This window comes from Myotis daubentonii, chromosome 3, assembly GCF_963259705.1.
Source record: "Myotis daubentonii chromosome 3, mMyoDau2.1, whole genome shotgun sequence".
Classification (NCBI taxonomy): domain Eukaryota; kingdom Metazoa; phylum Chordata; class Mammalia; order Chiroptera; family Vespertilionidae; genus Myotis; species Myotis daubentonii.
Genome location: NC_081842.1, coordinates 135,640,253 through 135,661,827, shown reverse-complemented (window position 1 = coordinate 135,661,827; position 21,575 = coordinate 135,640,253). Strand labels below are relative to the sequence as shown.

Genomic DNA, 21,575 nt, shown 5'->3' with positions numbered 1-21,575 from the left:
TGTTAGTAACAAGCACCATATTTATCAATTTGCTAAAGCCATAAATCTTTTGCTTCCTCTTTCTTATCCCAAACCAATTAGTTCTTACAATACCCCCTAAGTATTTCCTAATTTGTCAGTTTTTTTCTGCTCTATCCTCCACCCCAACACAGACCATCATCATCTCTTTCCAATACTGCAATATTGTTCTAAGTGAATTCTGGGCTCTAGAATTTCCCTCTAGTGACATTGCAGTTGTGATGGCTAAGGTAGAAGCACTTTTTCCTGTTACCCCCTTTTCTCCCTATTACCCTTGCCCTCCGGGACCTAGGACTAGCTTAATGATTGGAAGAAAGCTTAATAAGTGGGTGGAGCTGGGGTCTTGTGGGATGATGTCACCAGAGGGTCACATCTAAGTAAGTCAACTTAATCCAAAAAAAGCCTATCTCTATTCAGAAGCTGTGGAGGAGAAAAAAATACAAATAGGCTGTATTATATAATAGGCTCATTGCCTCTTATGATATAAATTCAATCTGTTCAAGTACCTAACTGATGACTAATAAAAGCAGTAACCGCAGTAGACTTGGGGAGCTGGGTGAAATTCAGGTCAGAACATGAAGCAAGTTAAGATGACATATTTCCTATTACTGACTTTTTTTTCTAATCACTTTCAATAATTTGAAATTTTACTTTTTTTCCTGCCAAAATTTTAAGTTTTTAAGAAACGAAGTTGTATAATTAGTTAACTGTTTTTCATCAGTAATCTATTAACCATGTTCTTGTGATCTATCTGAATCAGGGACTTTCTCTCTTCAAAGTTGTGCTCACATGTGTTTTCTTCAAACTCTTACCCTTCTCCCATGCACACCCCCACCCTAATTTGTATGCCTCTTCCCATTCCTGTCCTTGTTTGCATCCTATACTCTGCTCTTCTGCCCTCTCACCTTAGCTCTCTCCCCTCAGACTCTTCAATCTGTATTTTTTGCTCTGCCTTTTCAACTTATGTCCAAAGTATATGTTCTCATTTTTAAAATTTTTCCCAATTTACAGTCCTTTTACCCTTTCTAACCTTAGTTATTCTTACCCTGCCTCATATCCCACTAAGCTCATCCTCATTGAAACCTCCACAGGAGCTGCATTTGCTGTTTGAGCACTTTATGGCCTCATATTTCCATTCTACTTTTGTTTGTTTTCCGATGGTATTGCTTTGACTATTGTTGCTTCCTCTGATGGGATATTCACATGTGGGGTCTTTATGCTTGACTGTTGCCCTCTAGAATTCCTGCTACTTCTTATGCTTATATGCCAAGTGAAGAAGATGGTCTTCAAAATAGGGCTACCTTTCCAATTTTCCAATTTAAGGGAGAAGTATACTCATTCTCTTAAATTGTTGTGCACAATTATATTCCATTCTGTTTTCCAGCCTGGTCTTTATTCTGTACATTGTGTTTCTAATTTCCATCCCTTGGACCAGTGCCTGAATTCATTGTTGAACAAGGGACTTATTCCCCTTTCCTAAACTGGACACTGGGAACTAGGATCCTTTTACTACTGATATTATGGGTTAAAATGAACTCCTTGCACCTAGTATTCCAATCAGGGCTGCCCACATTGGAAGGTGGCTGGGATTTGGGTGAAAATGGGGAGGTGTGTGTGGGGGAGTGATCACGATTTAAACTGCCTGAAACACCATTGTGTATGGCAGGGCTGGCTCTGAAGTAATTTGCCTGACTCTCTGCACAGCTTGAGCTTGCTGTGCCAGGAGATCCTGCTGGGGACCTTGTTGCTCTCTGATGCTCCAGCAAAGAAAACTGGAGGCACTGACATTTCTTCTTCTTAACACAGAAGGACCTGAGGCAAGCAAGGGAAAAAATCAACAAATATCAAAGTGCCCTCTCTCCCTTGAGACACATGGTACATTAGTTTTACATATAATTATTTTCTGTAGTTAGGCAGCACATCATGGCATTCGGATTTGCTACTTGTCCAGCCTGAGATCCCTATAGTGATAAGAAGCAGGTTACAGAGAGGGAAGTCAATTACTCCCAGCCAATTCCCAGCAGGTGAGAAAGGTAAGCCTACAAACCAAATAGAAAAATTGGAGGATACGTTCATGAAACAAGAGGGTGTGCTGACCATTAAGAAAGTAATTTCAGATTTAGGAGCAAAGGACACAGAGAAACTGCCCATTCTTCCAATGTAGACACAGCCTTCCCACCCTCTTCATGCTTCATGCTAGTTTCTGGTACCACTCACAGAAAGCAGCCAAGTAGGGTCCCTGATGGATGGCCAAATGTAGTGCTCAGAATTCACTCCAGGCTGCCCACCTGTACAAGTAGGGGAGAGAGAATATTCTTGCTGGCTTACCCCAGAATTCTCTGTGGCCATCTATGCAATTAGTTTGAAATTAGCTGATCCACTAAGCGAAGAGTAAACAATGAGTAAGCAAGCAGGGGAAAAGCAATGTGTTGTAGAGGAAAGAACTGTTTAACTACAAAAGCATCCTTCAGCAATTATATTCATAAAATCTGTTAGAGGGTATGAAAGATAACTAAAGAGAAAAAAGTTAAATTAAGGTCTCTAGCTCTATCCCACCCCATCTTTGCTTTCTTTGTTATTTTCTTCCTCGAGGTCACATAGACTCCCAGAGTTGTCGCCTTCCAGTGGTAGGCAAACTGCGGCTCGCGAGCCACATGCAGCTCTTGGCCCCTTGAGTGTGGCTTTTCCACAAAATACCATGTGCGGGCGCAGACATACAGTGCAATTGAAACTTCGTGGTCCATGTGCAGAAGTCGGTATTTTGTAGAAGAGCCACACTCAAGGGGCCAATGAGCCGCATGTGGCTCTCGAGCCTCAGTTTCCCAACCACTGATCTAAGCAGATGACTCCCAAAGTTACATCTCTAACCTGGATGTCATACCTGCACGCTATGCCTGATTCTTTACTTTTCTGTCTAACATCCTTATTTTCTGGTTCTAAATCTCAATACATAAAAATTTCAACCTCAAACAGTTTCTTTCTCTTGATTCCTCTGTTTTTATGCCCATTATTATTGGTCTTCTGATTATTCAAGACCCTGACTTCTCTCAGCTTGTCTCTCAATATAATCAATTGTCAGGTTATTTTCTCCTATTTTTGTAACAGCCCTCAAATCACTTTGCTTCTTTCTATTCTACGCCATCTTTGGGCTCTTATTTCTCCTTGGTTTAAAGATTAGACAGTGTTTTCCTCCATCTTCTGCCTTTCCACTTTCCCAACCACCACAACACACTGCTGCCAGAATAACACTCTCCTCAAAAACATTCAGTGGCTCTCTATTGCCACCAAATAGAGAAATAAAAATCCCAGAAAAGAAAAGCAACAACAAAATAAAACGTTCCTTCTAGTTTCCAGAGGATTCTGCAATCTGATCTCATCTTATTTTTCTATCCATCATTCTAAACAAAACTACATTTAGTGTTTCTGTCCCTTCCTGGGCACAGTGCCTGTGCCAGAAATGAATCTGATAGAGTATTCATCTCTCTGGATGAAATGCTATCAGTGCTCAAAGCAAATATCATCACCTTAACACAGTCTTTCATGATCTCTCACCTGGATATGGCCCTTTTCCTTTGAGCTGCCTTTCAATATCCTCAGGACTTGTGTAATGGCATTTAACTTTTTCAACATATATTATGGTAATTTATAAGCTGGTGATATCACCCACAGGTTGCTAGTATGCTCAATCCAGGAGCCACATGTATGCCTACATCTCCCATGGTACTTATCCCAGTTTTACATTAGTGGTTTTTGATTGCATATTTCTATTATTATTTTAAATATTTGAGCATATACCATTGTTGTGGGTTGAATTGTGCACCCCAAGAAGATATGTTGAAGTCCTAACCCCTAATAACTATAAAGTTATTTGGAAATAGGGTCTTTGCAGATGAATTCATACTGGATTGGGGTAAACCCTAAATGCAATGACTGGGTCCTTACAGGGAGAGAGATTAGGAGACACAGAGACACACTGACAAAGGGGAAAAGGCTATGCAATGATGGAGACAGAGATTGGAGTGATGCAGCTATAAACCAAGGATCATCAAGAATTGGTGACAATCACTAGAAGCTAGGAAGGGGTAAAGAAGAATTCTTTCCCATGGCCTTCTATGAATATTAAGCTTATTTTAAATTCTGGTTCTCTATGCTCCTTAATTCTACTTACTTAGCATAGGTTTTCCATATGTGATCTAACTTCTATATTGCTTGTGCTTTGCAGATGTTTTCTTACTTTCTCTATGAGCACATATTCTGTTGGATCAATAAACTGTATTGGCTGGTGATGTACACACAGAGGGAGGGACAAAGGACTCATCTCCGGCTCATACTTCCTCAGGTTAGGCAGGTGAAGGGGCCTATGCCCAGAGTGGCGAGCTTCTGAGGTTGCATCTGAGTTACTCCACACTGAAATGCCACAACCTTTTTCAGCAAGGATTCAGAATCTGGAGAAGGGGCCATGTGCAAATGGATATACTAGATAAGAAATATAAATTTGGAAGGCATTGTGGGGGCTGGGGGAAGGGAGCAGACAGAAACCTACTCTCTAGTGGAGTGACTCTCTGAATCTCCAGACCCACTGCTTTTTATTTATTAGAATATACATTTGCCCTTTAGCAAACCAAACAGACATATCAAAGGTAAGGTTTTGTGAACAGTAAAAGATTATCAGGTTAGGGGATTGCCTACAGCCACCATTGTCTCTACAGAACAAACGGTGCATAGCTTTTAGCCCTTGATAAAACCCCAAGGTCCATCAGCCTTCTGACGGACCTCTTGGATTTATTATACTAGCTACGTGTTGGTCTTTGCCTCCAGCACCCAACCCTGCCATACAGTGGCCCTATTCCTCAGGAATCCCCCAGAACCTCTGCCCAATACTGCTCTTTTTGAAGAACCTCCTCACTTAAAATTATCTAGCCAATCGTGGAAGTGGAAGTGGAGTGGGAGGAGAAGGGAATGTGCAGAGGGCTTGCCAGGTTATCTCACCATTTTTTTAAAAAAAATATATTTTATTGATTTTTCACAGAGAGGAAAGGAGAGAGATAGAGAGTTAGAAACATCGATGAGAGAGATACATCGATCAACTGCCTCCTGCACATCTCCTACTGGGGATGTGCCCGCAACCCAGGTACATGCCCTTGACCTGAATCGAACCTGGGACTTCTCAGTCCGACGCTCTATCCACTGAGCCAAACCGGATACGGCTATCTCACCATTTTTATCACCTTCTTCCCAAACCAGGATCTAGAGTTTGTCTGATGTCTCCCATTCCTCTACCTAGCATTAGGCTGGTGCTATAGTGTTTCTGCTCCATGACAGCAGACAAAGTAATGGAGGAGAGATAAGGACGCAAGTAAAATGTGCTCCCCACTCGGTTCCCTATCCTCACTTCCTGGCTCTCAGCTGCCATTCCTGCTGTATACAGAGCAACAATGACTCAACAAAGACTCAGTGCCTTCTCTTCAGGAATTTCTCACTGATTCTGTGTTGGATTCCAGGATCCATCAACCTCCCTCACTTCTGCATCATCTATCTCTTTGGATTCCTGAGAATGACCCAATAATCTCTGTTACTTTCCCTTCATATATGTTTATGTCAGTAGCCTGGTCATCCCTCCTATATTATTGACTAAATTACACTAAATGCATCATTCATAATAATTATTTGATAATTTAGCAAACAACTTTCACAAATAGTCTCAGGTTTCCAAAAGTTGTTAAAAATTCAATGGAACTATTCTTAAGAGAATTAGAAATAGTCATTAAAACAGGGGTTTGCTCCCAACAGTAAATGACATAAAGCCTGCTAAACACATAAAAATCAGAAAATGCCTTGACTAGTATATAAATATCAACAAGGAATTGTTAATGAGCTTTCAGATCTTCCACAAACAGAAGTCACCTGCATCATTTGTAGTAGGAGAAACCAAACAAGGTGGCCTCTCCTATAGCCCAGTTTAAGAAAGAACAAAGTGCAGTGACTGCCTGTCTTGTTGAGCTTATACCCATGTGACAATAGAGCTAAAGAGAGAAAACATCTTTCATCAATTTAAAGTTTTTTATAAAGCAAAACTACTTCGTTATTATGGTCATTTGAAAAAGACTGTTATTTATTCTTTAAGAGGATTGACCCAAAGTGTTTCCTTTGAGAGTAACACGTTGGGAGTATTTAGGATTTTTTGTTTGTGTATTTTTTGCCTTCTCTCCTTGAACTGTGAAGTCAAAAGACAAGTGGAATGGAGGAAACCAAGGCAAGCTAACTCAGCCAGCACTGCCAGCTGCCTGTCATTTGAGCGTGTTGCCTTGACAGAGGAAGTAGTTTTGTTCCATTGCAACAGAAAAAGGGCAATGCAATCAAACTTGATGGCAAGGTTACCTCAGACATACTAAATTAAGGGAAATATTTTGTGTTTCTTTCTCTCCAAATTGTCCTTAGTGAGATTATTTGAAAAGAGAATGAAATAGAAATTAAATTTCTAAAATTATTTGAAAAGAAAATAATTTGGAAATGTCCATTTAGTTGCTGACAAGGATAGTAATGAAATTCATTAGTCATCAATTATCCTGAACACAAAATATACTTCTCAAATATCCAGCAGAGAACAAATAATCTCAGGTTTCATTAGTGAGGCTATAGTACAATGTGAACAAGTCAATATTTTCCAAAGAAATACAGTAAGGTAACCAATGCCTTCCTAGAATATCCTATCTAATAAAAGAGAAAAATGGTAATTGGCGTACGACGATACCCTTTTCATTGGCTAATCAGGGCTATATGCAAATTAACTGCCAACTATGATTGGCAGTTAACTGCCAACATAGGCGCAATGCTGGGAGGGAAAGGGGAAGGAGGGAAGAAGCTGCCTGCCGCTGACTGCAATCGGAAACCCAGGCGGCAGCCAAGAGCCAGAGAACCGAGCTGCCTTTGCTCGGAGAAGCCAGGCCTCCTTTGCCGGCTTCTGTGATAAGAGAACCTGGCCGCCTTTGCCGGCCCTGGGCCAGTAATGGGAGAAGCTGGGTGGGGCAGGGAAGAGGCGGATGTCTGCCTGGCTTCTCAGATCACTGATCACCGGTGATGGGAGAACACCCAGAGGTGGGGCCAGAGGCCAGGCTGCATAGCTGCCTGGGGACACCATCTGGACCCCAGGGGCGACGCAGCCAGGCCCCAGAAGGAGACCCAGAAGGTGACCCAGGCACTGGGGCTGCGTTGCCGCTGGGGCATGCGATCCGGTCCCCCGGGGGCGACGTAGCCAGGCCCCAGAAGGAGACCCAGGGCCCGGGGCTGAGTTGCAGCTGTGGTACGCAATCCAGTGCCTGGGCTGAGGAGACCCAGAAGGAGACCCAGGCGCCGGGGCTGTTTTTGCCGCTGGGGCACGCAATCCGGTGCCCAGGCTGAGGAGACCCAGGGCCCGGGCTGCGTCGCAGCTGGGGCACGCCATCCGGTCCGGGGGCGATACAGCCAAGCCCCAGAAGGAGACCCAGGCACCAGGGCTGTATCGCTGCTGGGGCACGCGATCCAGTGCCTGGGCTGAGGAGACCCAGAAGGAGACCCAGGGGCCTCGCAAGAGGAGAGTCTCCATGGTCAGATGGCATGGTGTCGGGACAGGAATAAAGACCCGAGGTGACTCAGATGCCTGGCCACAGGGTTAGACCAGCCAGCAGGGCCTTTCAGTTGGGACTGGGGTGGGGGTGGGGCGAGGGAGGCAAGCCGGAAATAGAGAACTACAACTCCCAGGAGGCTTAGCAGCCAGGGCCTGGGTGCCTGGCTGTGAAATCAGATGGGCTGTAGTTTCGCAAGCCACTTTAAACTAGAGGCTTGCAAGGTTGGAAGTTCTGCGTCCGGAGCCAGGGAGAAATGGAGCTGGAGCAGAGAGAAGGGTCCATGGCAGCTGTGGGCTTTGAGGAGTTCTCAGCACCTCCCAGCTGGGAGCTGGCGCTGCCTCCGCTGAAGGTGGTCACATCCTGGAGAGCGAGCTTGAGACCGAAGTGGAGTTCGTGTCTGGGGGTCTGGGCAGCTCCAGCCTCCAGGAGCGAGACGAAGAGGAGGAGGCAGCCTGAGGCCAGCAAGGGCGGCGTCAACAGGAACTCAATCGCAGGAAGTACCAGGCGCTGGATCAGTGCTGCAGGGAGATTGAGCAGGCGAAGGAGCGGGTCCTGAACAGGCTCCATCAGATGATATAGAGGATAACATGGAGACTCCAGCAGGAGTGGAGGTTCCTCATGAAGGTGCTGGACTCCTACGGTGACAACTACCGGGCCAGCCAGTTAACCATCTTACTGGAGGACGAGGGCAGCCAGGGCACAGACGCCCCCACCCCAGGCAACGCTGAGAACGAGCCTCCAGAGAAAGAGGGGCTGTCCCCGCCCAGGAGGACGCCAGCGCCCACAGAAGCCAGCAGCCCGGCCCCTGGCGAGGGGCCCAGCAGTTGGAAGAGGCGGCGAGTGCCATAGGAAGGGAACTGGGCAGGAGTCCCGCTGACTCCGGAGCTGGCCTCCGTGCAGATAAAGGTGGAGGAAGACTTTGGCTTCTAAGCCCTCAAGGCTCTGGACTTAAGTTGGGTTTCTCGGGGGCCAGACAAGCTGCTGCCCTACCCCACCCTAGCCAGCTCCCCCTTTGACTAACCCCCAATAAACCGACCCGATGCAAAAAAAAAAAAAGCTTATAGAGGCATATTTATAGGATCAAATAGTATAAATATAGATGTAACAGGACAATAAAAAGAGAACCTGGCTATGATGATAACCTGAATGCTGCCTCTGTGTCATTCCTTCTTTGGGAACCTCTGGACCTGCTGGGGCTGGACCCCAACATTCCTCTTCTTATAAGGACTTCAGTGAGATGGGCTAAGGGTCCCACTGGAACTGCCACAATTTAATGTAATCCCCTCTTTAAAGATCTTATCTCCATATACAGGTACATTCTGAGGTTCTGGGGATTAGGATTTTAACATACATTTTGTTGATTACCCAAATCAGCCCTTAACAACCAGCATGTTTCAGAAAGTAGATTCCTACAGGGTTATTTACCAAACATTCAGAAGTATTTTTAAAAGAGCTAAGCCCCTCGCCCAACGTGTGGGCCCCTCCCAGCGAAGAGCGAAGGCCTGGGTTCTGGGCACCAGAGGAAAACTGGTGCCAGCAGCCAGGGGAAGGGGCCCCCAAGGGGCCCCAGATTGCGAGAGGGCACAGGGTGGGCTGAGGGACCCACCCGAGTGCACAAATTTTTGTGCACCGGGCCTCTAGTAATTTTTATAAGTGTGTTTCTCAAATAGATGTAGGTGACTTGTAAGCCTAGACATTAGTTTCTAAAATATATTGACTTAAATCTTCATTTAAAATGTTTTGCCTTTTTTCACATTTTATTATATTTTTATAACATGAAGAAAATTTTCAAATATACAGGAAACTAAAATAAGTTATAGCAAACATTGAACATGTAACAAGACTGTACCACTGAATTTCACTATACTCATGTATCATGTATTTATCCACCCCTCTGGGACATCAACACCCACATAGAAAGCTCACTCATGTGAACGATAGATGTTCATCCACCTTTACATTTAAAACAGTTAAATGCCACTTAATGACTTCTTGAATGATTATATCATGTAGAAGTAGTTGAAAATTCACATAATCCTTTTACTTTTTAAAAGTGATCTATTTGATGAGTATTCTGATTTGTAGACCAAAAAAAATCAGAGCTACCTTTCATGGAAAATCATTGGTCTTCAAATAGAACATGTCTGGGTGGCATTTAAAATCACTTTGGGTGAGAGTTCATCTCTTTGGGAGTCAGTTCTTTGTAAAATGGATATATAAATACCAACTCAAAATTCATCTCAGGAATGTACTGAAGGTGAGAAAAAGAAGCAGTATAAAAGTACTTAGACATATATAATATTTTCCTTATTTGTAGCAATAAAGAACATTGGATTATTAATGGCATGTGCAGCTGTAGCCTTGGAAATCACATACCTTCCTGGCTAAGCATTATGAGATTTATTTCCTGGAGACTTGATAGAATCACATAATTGACTTAGTGTGCTATAGTTTCATTTTTCTCATTAGCAACATTCAAATTCTGGCACTGAAAATGCTTGTGAAACCACTGATTATTTTCAGCAGTAGTCTTTAATAATAAGGCTTATTTTTAGTGCATGCTACTAATTTTCAATTTTATATTTTTTTTCTAGAGACCCGGTGCATGAAAATTTATGCACTGGAGCAGGCATCCCTCAGCCCAGCCAGCCTCCTCTCATAATCCAGGAGCCCTTAGGGGTGGGAGGCAACCTGGCGATCAAGGGAAGGTGATGCCCCCATCAAACTTCTGCTGCTGCCACTGCCGGCAGCACAAGCCTCGGCCAGCCCTGGTTATCTGCGCCTCAGACAGCCTTGAATGGCCAGGATGCCTGCCACCCTCCACCCCCCGGCAGGGCTGAAAGGACTGGGGGACTCTGGCAGGGCTGAGGGAACTGGGCACTGCCATCTTGTGGCTACGGGTGCCGCCATCTTTGTGATGGTTAATTTGCATATTTCCTCTTTATTAAATAGGATTCTTATTAATTAAATGGGGATTTAAGAATAAAATTAAGAAACATTAAAGCCTTTTCCCCATATTCTAGTTATAGGTCAGTTTTAAAAATTCTTGCCTCAAACACTAACAGAAAGAATTGACCTTTGACCTTTGACTGTGATTCAAAGCAATTTTCACCCTGTTAAATTATTCTGGGTATCAAACACATGAAACATTTCAGATAAAAGTCAGAAAATGAATGAAATCAACATTTATTTATTTATTTCTCTCAACTTAACCACAATACTTGCTATAAACTGAGCATTGTACAAAAATATTTTATTTTTCCTAATTACAAAATAATGTGAACTTTTATTTAAAAATGCAAACATTGTAGGCATGCATAAATTAGATAATAAGGATTCTTATAACCTCATATTTCAGAGAAAATTATTATAAGTTTGTGAAATATTTTTTGTACACCCACACATGCACACACATGCACATGCACACCACATCTGAGGTAAAGGTTACCAGCATGGAATTAGATATACCTGAGTTTTATATCCAGCTATAATGTGTGATCTTAAGAAAATTACTTAATCTATTTATGCCTTACTTTACTTTCCTTGTTTGTGAAATACAAGCCATAATAAAGTGCCGGACAATATTTCATTACTGATCCAGTACAAATGAGTTTATATATATATATATATATATATATATATATATATATATATATATATATATACTAGAGGCCCAGTGCACAAAAATTTGTGCACTCGGGGGGGGGGGGAGGGGAGGGTCCCTCAGCCCGGCCTGTGCCCTCTAGCAGTCTGGGACCCCTCAGGGGATGACCACCTGCTGGCTTAGGCCCATTCCCCAGGGGATTGGGCCTAAGATGGCAATCAGACATCCCTCTGGCAGCCCGGCAGCCCTCGGGGGATGTCCACTTGCCAGCGGGGAGCAGGCCTAAACTGCAGGCGGACATCCTTAGCACTGCTGAGGAGACAGGAGAGGCTCCCACCACCACTGCTGTACTGGCAGACATCAGCCTGGCTAATGGCTGAGCAGAGCTCCCCCCTATGAGAGTGCACTGACCACCAGAGGGCAGCTCCTGCATTGAGCGTCTGCCCCCTGGTGGTCAGTGTGTGTCATAGTGACCAGTCATTCTGCTGTTAGGGTCAGTTTGCATATTAACCTTTTACTATATAGGATAGAGGCCTGGTGCACGGGTGGGGGCCAGCTGGTTTGCCCTGAAAGCTGTCCCAGATCAGGGTGGGGTCCCACTTGGGTGCCTGGCCAGCCTGGATGAGGGGCTGATGGCTGTTTGCAGCTGGTCACACCCCCTTCAGGGTGGGGGCCCCCACTGGGGTGCTTGGCCAGTCTGGGTGAGGGGCTGAGGGCCGTTTTCAGGCTGGCAGGCAACTGAAGCTCCCAGCCTCTTCTTTTTTTCTGTTTTTGTTTTTTATTTTTTATTCTGGGATTTATTTACCTTCTATAGCTGTCACTGGAGCTGAGAGCTGGCTCCAGGTCTTTGGCCCAGCTCCAGCTCTGAGGCTGCAGCTGGCTGAAAGCATTTATCTGGGTTTGTTTAGCTTCTATAATTGAAACATTTTTGCCATCACTGCCGCTCTAAGCTCTGAGGCTGAAGCTGGCTAAAAGCAGGTGTCTGGAGCTTGTTTAGCCTCTATAATTGCAACATTGTTTCTTAGAGTGCAGCTCAGAGGCCAGCAGCGGCAGGCGGGGAATGTTGGTTTCCTCCATCACTGGAGCAAGCAAGCCTCCTGTTCGCTTCAGCTGCCTGGCTGCTGGCTGCCATCTTGGTTGGCAGTTAATTTGCATATCTCCCTGATTAGCCAATGGGAAGGGCAGCAAAGTTACACTTAATTACCATGTTTGTCTATTATTAGATAGGAGGATATATATCTTTAAAAAAAAAAAAGAGATGGTATATTTTACTTGCTGTTTTTGAAACTTTCTTTTTCTTTATGATATGTCAATTCATTATATCCACATGCCATTTTAAAAAATGACTCCATAGAATGTCACTGTATAGAGACTCCATAGAATGTCACTGTATAGATACATAATTTACTTATCAAATCCTTATTTTTACTATTTGAAGCCATGCTGTGATGAAACATTGTGTGTATGCATCTTTAACTTCTGTATTTCTGCTGGTTAAATTTCCTAACATTGAATTGTTTTTTTATAAAGAATGGAAAATATGTTGGAAAAAATCCATTCATAGTAGCAGCAACACAAAGACTGACAGCAAGAAAACAACTAACACAATCCCAAAAAGTACCTAGAAATAAATTTAATAAGATATAAATATGTACAAAATATAAAACTCTATGAAGGGACATATACTAATAGATTAATGAAGGGAGACACATACTTTTCTTAGCCAGAAAGACTCAACGTTATAAAAATGTCATTAATATGCAATTTAAACTACACGTTAAATTCACTAGTAAGATACTGTCTCATATATGCTTAACTATCTTGGGGACAAATCTCGCTTAATTACTCTTCTCTTTCAGAATTTTACTGGCTATATCCTCTTGTTTATTCTTCCAGATGAAATTTGGAGTCATTGTACCAACTCCTAAAGAAAGACATTTTGTTTTTCCAGGGTTTTAACTAGAATTACACTGAATTTATTAAGTCTATTTCCAGGTATTCTATGATTTTTAGTTTTGTTGTTGATAATTGTGAGTGGGTTCCCCTCCCCCGCAAATGTGGTGTTTCACCCCCAAGCATACTTAACTTGTTAAGAAAGCACACATTAACCTGATAATTTTACCAAGCAGGAAACGATGGGGACTTTTTTTTTTTTTTTTAGTTTTCATTTTGGAAGCTTTTGAGATCATTGTAATTTCCCATTGGATCTGTTTTATTACTTAGAAAATCAGATAAAAAGGGAAACAAAAGTGGAAAACCAATACCAGGAAAGGACATAGAACAGGAATCGAAAGATCTTACCCTGGCCTCCTGGTGCTTACCACAGGCTGTGTTCTTACACTGACTGTACAGAAATAGGAGGCAGAGTAAACTTGCCCCATATACACTTCAGCTCAGGCTCTTTGCCTGGTCTGTATTGTGAATGGGGAGACATTGGGGAAAAAAAATCTTACCCAAATCCTGGATTTACCTTCTTTAGCATTGATTTTCAGCTGGTCTGCCACACTCTGAGTGTCCTAATTTTCTTTTCTTGGTCATCTAATTTATTCTCTATTGGGTTAAAAACAATGCCTGTTGAACGTTTTATTATGTGCCAGACACTATATTAAGAGCTGGGAAATGAGCACCCCGAAGAGACTACAGAGAACATTCAAGTAGTGTGGTCTTACCACAAATTTCTCACCTAAATATTACTGTTTTCAGATTCCTAACTAGAGCTGTCAATTTACATCTCTGAATTGTGGTTTTGTAGGTTGTGGAGCCTTTATTTGTCCAGGGTATGGTTTGTGGCAAGGAGTCTGGTTTAGTTCTTCTTCTAAGTCAGGTAATTCTCAGTCCCATTTCTCCTCTGTGAATATGGAGCTTTTCCATTTAACCTTCTCTGATTCCCTAACCTCCATGCAGTTTCAGAGATAATCAGGATACATGGCATTCTCCAAGCCATTGATTCCCATGCTTCAATGCAGCTAAGAATCTCCCAGGATCTAAGTCAGGAGTCTGAGGCCAGACACAGGACCCTACATTTCTAATAAGCTCCCAGGTGAGAGCTGTGCAGCTCTTCACAAACCACATGTTAAATAGCAAGGGGCTAAGTCAGTCTAGTACAGTGATGGCGAACCTATGACATGCGTGTCAGAGGTGACACGCAAACTCATTTTTTTGGTTGATTTTTCTTTGTTAAATGGCATTTAAATATATAAAATAAATATCAAAAATATAAGTCTTTGTTTTACTATGGTTGCAAATATCAAAAAATTTCTATATGTGACACGGCACCAGAGTTAAGTTAAGGTTTTTCAAAATGCTGACACGCCAAGTTTAAAAGGTTCGCCATCACTGGTCTAGAAAAAGACTGAGCATGAGGTATTCCCCAAGCAGCAGCCTACTAGGGCAACCTTGCCACAGCAGGTCAAATTTATGTAATTGAGCAGCAACATGTCAAAAATCTAATTAGTTCTTGTCATTCACCTTGCCCTGGAGCATTTTCCCCCTCCCAGGCAAAATGACTCAATACCAAAAGGCTCCTGATGTCTTTTTTTCTTTTTTTTAATCTGTTTTTGTTTATTTCATTGGAGAAGGGAGAGGAAAAGAGAGATAGAAACATCAAGATGCACGCCCCCTACTGGGAATTGAGCCCCCAACCCAGGCATGTATCCTGACCACATGCCCTGACTGGAATTTAACCATGACCTCTTGGTTCATAGGTTCAATCACTGAGCCACACCTGGCCGGGTGGTTCCTGCTGTCTTACCTCTCAAAGTAGGTAATCAAAATTGAGGTTTTCAGCAATCATCAGGAAAACCTCCAAACACCCACATTTGCCATAAAAGCAAGAGTAGAGAAATGAAAGGGACAAATGAAAACGTATCCTTTGCCTTTACCATTTCCCAAATTTTAGCTTTTTAATTCTCCACAAATTTTAGTTCAATTCATAACATGCTTATGGTTAATAATTTAATGAGGACTAAAAAAATAAAGAATAGAGTAAAAATTACCTAAAATACTAACATTCAGATTTAACCACTATAAATATCTTGAAAAACATACTTCTAAGTCGGTCTCACCACACACACACACACACACACACACACACACACCACATTTAATGTTACATAATTACATGCAGTTTTCATGTTGTATTGTAAATTAACTGTTTTTACAGAAGTTAAATTTACCTATTGATAAGTCTTAATCAGCACTGGTACTTTATGTATTATTTTTATTGAATAAATTGTACGTGTAATATTGTGCAAGTTTAAGGTGTACAACATGCTACTTTGATACATTTATATATTGTAATGATTGTTGACATAGTGATATTAATCACATTGTATAGTTATAGTATAATATTATTGTCTTTTTTCCTTTTAAATATGTTTTATTGATTCCAACAAGTGAATAAGGGAGAGGGAGAAACATGGATGAGAAGAGAAATATCGATTGATAGGTTGCCTACTGTAAGCCCCACACTGTGCATCTGGAATCGAGTAGCAACTCAGCATGTGCCCTGACTGGGAATTGAACCAGTGACCTCCTGGTACATGGGATGATGGTCAGCCAACTGAACCATTCTGTCCAGGATTCTATATTTCTTACATTATGTATTATATCTTAATAGCTTATTTACTACTCATAATAATTTTGTACCCTGATGCACCATCACTCTATACACTCACCCCAACCCCTGGGAACCAACATTTTACTCTGTTTTTAAAGGTTTCATTTTTTAGATTCTGTATGTAAGTGATATACAGTACTTGTCTTTCTCTGTTTGATTTATCTCACTTAGCATGATGCGCTTAAGGTTCAGCCATGTTGTCACTAATGGGAAGATATCTTACTCATGGCTGAATAATATTCAATTGTGTATATGCACCATATCCATTTTTATCTATTCATCCCTTGATTGGCATTTGTGTGTTTTTCTTATTTTGACTATTATGAATAATGCTGCTATAAACATGGGAGTGCATATACATATTCCATCAACATCCTTTCCTTTGGGTATATACCCAGAAGTGGAATTGCTGGATCATATGGTAGATCTATTTTTAATGTTTTGAGGGACCTCTATATTGTTTTCCATAGTGGCTAAACCAGTTTACATTCCCAACAAAAATGTGTTAGGCTTCTCTTCATCCCATCCTTGCTTGCACGTATTGTCTCTTGTCTGCTTGATGACAGCCATACTGACAGGCTACTTCAGTACTTCAAATCATTGCCTAAAATTCCATTGGTGCAGCAGAAGCATGTTTGTTTTTGAAATATCAGAAGACACTTTTAAAGAATATTTTATTAATTTTATATACCTTACTGATGTTGTAAGTTCAAACAATATAATTATAAAGCAGAAGCAAAATATCACCTAAAATTTAACTCTCAGAAGTACCTTCTCGCCCTAACCGGTTTGGCTCAGTGGATAGAGCATTGGCCTGCGGACTGAAGGGTCCCAGGTTCGATTCTGGTCAAGGGGGTGTACCTTGGTTGCGGGCACATCTCCAGTAGGGGGTGTGCAGGAGGCAGCTGATCAATGTTTCTCTCTCATTGATGTTTCTAACTCTCTACCCCTCTCCCTTCCTCTCTGTAAAAAATCAATAAAATATATTTTTTTAAAAAAAGAAATACCTTCTTTAATGTTAGGAGAGCAGAATTCCTGAAAATTTTTCTGTACACATATACACAGAAAAATAGCTAGATAAAAAATGAATTTTATAAAAATGAGATTATACTATACAATTTTGAGTAAAATGTTTCAAATTTAATTATAATTGAACATAACAGAGGGAGAAGAAAACTAAAGTCAAACTTTATAGAATTGTTTCCATACATGAAAAATGTTACTTCCAGCCATAACCGGTTTGGCTCAGTCGATAGAGCGTCGGCCTGTAGGCTGAACGGTCCCAGGTTCAATTCCGGTCAAGGGTATGTACCTTGGTTGCAGGCACATCCCCAGTGGGGGGTGTACAGGAGGCAGCTGAAGGCAGCTGCCCCTAATTGTTCTTTGACCTTTCCAAACAAGTCTGTGCATGTACAGAACTTCAGGTGTTTACCAAAATCTTCATGCTTAATTTTTAGGTGTCCTTGCTTAAAGGACACTGAAGACACATGAGTCCTCCCAAGATCACTTACCCCACTGATTGTATCTAAAAGATAAACTTGCCGAAACCGGTTTGGCTCAGTGGATAGAGCGTCGGCCTGCGGACAGAAAGGTCCCAGGTTCGATTCCGGTCAAGGGCATGTACCTGGGTTGTGGGCACATCCCCGGTGGGGGATGTGCAGGAGGCGGCTGGTCGATGTTTCTCTCTCATCGATGTTTCTGACTCTCTATCTCTCTCCCTTCCTCTCTGTAAAAAATCAATAAAATATATTTTAAAAAATAAATAAAAAATAAAAGATAAACTTTATCTCAAACTGCAGTTACAATAAAAGCCTGCAGAGGCAGGCAAACTTCCTGGTTGCTTTAGCCAGGCAGTCCCTTAGCCCTTTCTTTCACAGCAATCCTGTGTCAGAGTAATCATTCATCCATCACTCAGGGTCTGCTGGTCAGCCCTGGCAGTTTCACATCTTACATTTAAGTCTTTTATCCATTTTGAATTTATTCTTGTGTATGGTGTAAGTTGGTGGTCTAATTTCATTTTATTTTTGTTCTTCTTTCTCAAGATTGCTGCAGCCATTCAGGATCTTTTTTATTCCATATACATTTTTGGAATATTTGTTTGATGTCTGTGAAATAAGCCATTGGTAATTTGATAAGGATTGCATTGAATCTATAGATTGCTTTGGGTAGTATGGCCATTTTAATGATGTTGATTCTACCAATCCATGAACATGGTATATTCTTCCACTTGTGTATATCTTCCTCTATCTATTTTTTCAATGTCCTGTAGTTTTCCATGTACAGGTCTTTTACCTCCTTGGTTCAGTTTATTCCTGACCAGTGATACCACTTCTAGGAATAATCCCAAGAATTCATAAACAACCATCAGAAAGAATATATGCACTCCTATGTTCATAGCAGTGCAATTTACAATAGCTAAGATTTGGGAACAGCCTAAGTTCCCATCAGCAGATGAATAGATTAAAAAGCCATGATACATCTATACAGCGTGTGCATCTGTAAAAAAGAAAGAACTCTTAGCATTTGCAACAGTGTGGATGGACCTAGAGAGCATTATGCTAAGCAAAATAAGCCAGTCAGAGAAAGATAAGTATCACATGATCTCACTCATATGTGGAATCTAATGAACAACATAAACTGATGAACAAAAATAGACCCAGAGACATGCAAGCATTGAACAGACTGTCAAACTGCTGGGAGCCGGTCCATCCTTGCTATTTCAAGGGACCTGGCATATATGGCATATGGTTCTTAATATGTTTGCTCACCTTCTTGGCGCTGTGTTTTAACCAAGGTCACCTCTCCGAGAAAGGTTGAATCCCCAGGTAGGGATTTTCCCCTGAAGTTAGGGAGGGAATAAAACCCCTCAACTAAGTGCCAGGCGGGTAATTAATCCCTTTAACTACGAACAATCATGCTTAAACTACATAATCTTTTCTCCCTGGAATGGAGATAAGAAACGCCCTAACCTTTGTAATAGAGATTGATAGGATTGAATCAACTGGTATAAATACAGTTGTAACAAGACAGAAACACTCAGAACTCAGAACACAGAACTCAGAACACAGAACTAAGGACACAGGGCTTGGAAGACAGGACCAAGAGAGACAGAGCCTAGGCACAGAACCTACACAGAACGTTCTCTAGAGACAGAAGAACTTCGCTGGCGAGAGCATGCCGGAGGATCCTGGACAGGGACTGGCCTCGGAGCCTGGAGGCGGAGCCTGGTGAGAGAGCATGGCAGGGATCCTGGACTGAACCTGACTGCGGAGATTGGCAGGAGAGCCTGACTGGAACCTGGACACTGAACCTGACTGGAGAGCCTGGACAGAACCTGGCTGGAGATCCTAAGCAGAACCTCTCTGGAGATCCAGACCAGAACTTGGCTGGAGATCCTGGCTAGGCTGCTGATGAACTGAACACTGTCTCTGAGTCTTTCCCTCTTCGCCGACTCCGTCCACACCTTTGGGGACCCCTGGACCCGCTGGGGCTGGACCCCAGCATCTGGCGCCCGAACAGGGACCCCTAGGTAAGCGCCCCGCACTCGGGACGGATAGGACTCCACCATAGGAAGAGGGTGGATAGTCTTCGCCGACTCCGTCCACACCTTTGGGAATCCCTGGAACAGGATTCCCTTAGGTAAGCCCCCCCCCCCCTTGAAAACCCCCATATTCGGGACGGATAGGACTCCACCAGGGTGCTACAGACCCCCCTATAGAAGATAAGTAGGGTAAGAAGGTGGATAGTACAGAACTTAGATTGAGAAGATGTGCCATACTGAGTCCAAAGAAAGAAGACTCTGTATTGATCTTTAGATTAAGAAGATGTGCCATACTGAGTCTAAAGAAAAAAGACTCTGTATTGATCTTTTAACATATATGCTTGCTAGCAGAGGAATTAAGGTTACTCCCAGTCAGACAGAACGTTTTATACAAGAAGTATGTCCATGCTTTTCTGAGGAAGGAAAGGTAAATGTAATGGCATGGGAGAAGGTAGGCCCAAGGAGCCTTATCCTTAACCCCACTGCAGCCTTTCTACCCTGGGAAAGTGCAGGATTGGCAAGCTCTCCCTGGGATGATAGATCAGGACTCAGGTAATAGCGGAAAGCGCCAATCCTAGTCTTAAAATGGATATAAGAGAGCATTTCAGGTTTTTCTTTTTAATGCTTGCTTTTAAAAAATAAAAAAGGGGGAATTTGCTGGGAGCCGGTCCATCCTTGCTATTTCAAGGGACCTGGCATATATGGCATATGGTTCTTAATATGTTTGCTCACCTTCTTGGCGCTGTGTTTTAACCAAGGTCACCTCTCCGAGAAAGGTTGAATCCCCAGGTAGGGATTTTCCCCTGAAGTTAGGGAGGGAATAAAACCCCTCAACTAAGTGCCAGGCGGGTAATTAATCCCTTTAACTACGAACAATCATGCTTAAACTACATAATCTTTTCTCCCTGGAATGGAGATAAGAAACGCCCTAACCTTTGTAATAGAGATTGATAGGATTGAATCAACTGGTATAAATACAGTTGTAACAAGACAGAAACACTCAGAACTCAGAACACAGAACTCAGAACACAGAACTAAGGACACAGGGCTTGGAAGACAGGACCAAGAGAGACAGAGCCTAGGCACAGAACCTACACAGAACGTTCTCTAGAGACAGAAGAACTTCGCTGGCGAGAGCATGCCGGAGGATCCTGGACAGGGACTGGCCTCGGAGCCTGGAGGCGGAGCCTGGCGAGAGAGCATGGCAGGGATCCTGGACTGAACCTGACTGCGGAGATTGGCAGGAGAGCCTGACTGGAACCTGGACACTGAACCTGACTGGAGAGCCTGGACAGAACCTGGCTGGAGATCCTAAGCAGAACCTCTCTGGAGATCCAGACCAGAACTTGGCTGGAGATCCTGGCTAGGCTGCTGATGAACTGAACACTGTCTCTGAGTCTTTCCCTCTTCGCCGACTCCATCCACACCTTTGGGGACCCCTGGACCCGCTGGGGCTGGACCCCAGCATCAAACCACAGAGGGAAGGCAGGGGAGGGTGGATGAGGTGGGGAGAGATCACCCAATGAATTCATATGGGTATATGCATAATCCATAGACACAGACAATAGGGTGGTGAAGACTTGGACTGGGGGTTGGGGATGATGGATGGGAGAGGGCAATGGGGGAAAGAAAGGGACATACGTAATACTTTCGATAATAAAGATTTATTTTAAAAATTACTTAAAATTTCTGAGCCTTAGATTTATGATCTGTAACATAGAATTTATAGCACCTAAGTCATAGGATGTTGTGAAGGTAAAAAGAGATAATATAAAAAAAACATTTAGAACAGTATCTATTTAGAACATGGTGATTTATAAATGTCACTTATTTCTATCTTAGCTCAATTATATAGACTTATTTTGTATATTTTCATACAAAAACATATGAACAACTTCAAAGATGATAGTCATGTTCTTGGGTTCATACATTTAAAAAAAGTTAATAACTTTTTACTATGAAAGGTGAAGATATTTATAATTTTTTCTTCCTCCTTCCTTTTACCTCCTTCCCACTCACATCCTGACTTCTATTTTATTTTTATTTAGCTAAGAGTTTTAACATCTCTCCTCTATACCCATAATGCTAATAGTTGTTTAATCATGTTCTATATTGAAATGAATTTAATGCTCAGTACTCATCATTTTAGTTCAGTAATCTCCCTTTCTGAGATTGTTATTTTGATTAATC

General features: G+C 42.3%; 1 non-coding gene and 1 pseudogene across 1 annotated transcript; both read left to right on the top strand.

The window, feature by feature from the left end:
- Positions 1-7,875: 7,875 nt before the first annotated feature.
- On the top strand, positions 7,876-8,642 carry LOC132229409 (TCF3 fusion partner-like; annotated as a pseudogene).
- A 4,888-nt stretch (positions 8,643-13,530) lies between these two features.
- LOC132232208 (small nucleolar RNA SNORA51) lies at positions 13,531-13,662 on the top strand. Its single transcript, XR_009452346.1, has one exon. It is a non-coding gene; the product is annotated as a small nucleolar RNA SNORA51 (small nucleolar RNA).
- Positions 13,663-21,575: the final 7,913 nt, after the last annotated feature.